Raw genomic sequence first — 2,448 nt, 5'->3', positions numbered from 1 at the left:
TTGAATCACTATAATGGCTTTGTATAAAGAACACACTGAAATGAATATTATGTATATTTTATCTCCGTCATTGCTCTTAAATTTCATTTTATGCTTAAAAATTGTAATTAATATTAAAAACAAATCTAATTAGCATTTAAAAATTGTATTGCAAAAATTGCAATGTAAGAACCAATGGTTTGTCATCGCTGACATCTTGATGCATGGATTCCTGAATATGCATGAGTAGTAAGCCAAGTATCTGGGAATTTCTGGAAATTTTACTGTATTTTATAACTTGGCTTAACTTGGCTTACCATGTTTACCATGGTAGTTTACCTTGGTTTACCTTTTTACCATTTACCATTTTACATTTTACTGCTATCATTGTTTGAAAATATTTAACATTGATAATAATAAGAAATGCTTCTTGTGCAGCAAATAAGCATATTAGAAGTATTTCTGAAGGATCATGTGACACTGAAGACTGGAGTAATGATGCTGAAAATTCAGCTTCCATCACAGGAATAAATTATAGGAATAACATGAATATAGGGATATTTTAGAATATATTCCAATATAAAACAGTATCAATTAAATTGTGATAATATTTTACCATATCATTTTTCACTGTATTTTTTATTTTAAAAATGCAGCCTTGGTGAGCATTTAGAGGCTTTAACATTAAACATTAAACATTATCAATTAATGATTAATTGTTTCTAAACTTTTGACTGGTAGTGTACATACAGGTTAAACACAAATTCATATAAACAGCAATTGAAAAACATCTTTCGTCTCTTTGGGTTAAATACACATTCATATAAACATCAATTGAAAAACATCTTCTTTCATCTCTTTCTTAACATATTTTCAAACCTTTGTCACCTTTTAAAAACCTAATTGACATGAACATGATTAACTTTGTTTAGACCCTTACACCCCATTATGTTAATATGAAAATAACAGCATCTAATAGACTTTGTTTCCAGTTTAGTCATTCCAGGACGGGACAGAGGTATATTGGTCATCATCAACACTCGGTGACAATGAGAAAAGTCCTGCATGTTGTCTACCTACGATGACACTGACTGACCCTGCTGACAGCACTTTCCAACCTTAAAAAAGGGATGAAAAACCAATTAGACCTTTTCCTCCAGTTCCTGCAAATAGAGGAGAAGAAACGAAGCCTCACTAAAGGTCATCTGGAGATATGAATGACAGCGTTAAAGTCCTCTGCTCCTAATTTTCAGTGTTTGCCGTAGCTTTGCGGGGTTGTCTACTTTCGCTGACCCCTCCAGCCCGAACAGCCATTAATTATGGAGAATAATCTGGTACAAATCTGGCTGACATGCGACCCGGTGCACTGTGTTGTGGCAAGTGTGTGAGAGGATTAGGACGGGTGTAATGAAACCTGCAGGATAAGACATCAGAACAGAGGAGTTCACTAAAGAATATGACCACACTGATTAGATGTGACAGTGATTATAATATTCATAAGATTGTGAAACTGCATACAGTAAAGGCCTTTAGGAAATGTATAGCTGTGAAATGTAGTCTTTTTTTTCTTTTTTTACAAGAACTGACTGGACATATTTGGAGGCTTGAGGGAGCAGATTACAGACTACAACTCATAAATGCGAAGGTCTTTTATATTGCCAGCTCTGCTGATATTAAAGCAATTCACTTGGGGTCTGAAAATAATACCAGTGCAAAGCCATTGACAAACCATCTGTGTACAAAATAAAGAGGAAAGGATGAAAAAACAAGCATGTAATAAAAAATAATAACTTATAAAGTTCATAACCAAATATCAGCATGCCTCGTTTCCTTATTTATGGTATGCAACTAAAAAAAAAAAATCAAGAAAAAATATATATATACATATTCTGATTTTGTCAGTATATATGGTGGTTCTAGCCATACTAGCACATATAAGCTATGAAATATTTCCATTTGGCAATAGATGAAACTCATGCGACACAAGCTGAACTCTCAGCAGGGCATGTTGTCACATTATAAGTTATTACTGTATGTGATCCTGTTGTTTATTGACTGATTTGATTAGAATATATTTCTTTGCTACGTGAAACAGTTTCTGCAATCAGAACTTAAATCTCTAAACACAAAATGTGACCCTGGACCACAAAACCAGTCATAAGGGTCAATTTAAAAAAAAAAAAAATTAGATGTATCATCTGAAAGCTGAATAAATAGGCCTAGGCTTTCCATTGATGTATGGTTTGTTAGGATAGGACAATATTTGGTACAGATACAACTATTTGAAAATCTGGAATCTGAGGGTGCATTAAAAAAAATATTGAGAAAATCGCCTTTAAAGTTGTCCAAATGAAGTTCTTAGCAATGCATAGGCCTATTACTAATCAAAAATTAAGTTTTGATATATTTACGGTAGGAACATGATCTTTACTTAATATCCTAATGATTTTTGGCATAAAAGAAAAATCG

Source organism: Sinocyclocheilus rhinocerous, unplaced genomic scaffold (genome assembly GCF_001515625.1).
Source record: "Sinocyclocheilus rhinocerous isolate Xijiao unplaced genomic scaffold, SAMN03320098_v1.1 scaffold4039, whole genome shotgun sequence".
Taxonomy (NCBI): Eukaryota; Metazoa; Chordata; class Actinopteri; order Cypriniformes; family Cyprinidae; genus Sinocyclocheilus; species Sinocyclocheilus rhinocerous.
The sequence above is the reverse complement of the archived record's forward strand: the minus strand, read 5'-3'. Positions refer to the sequence as shown.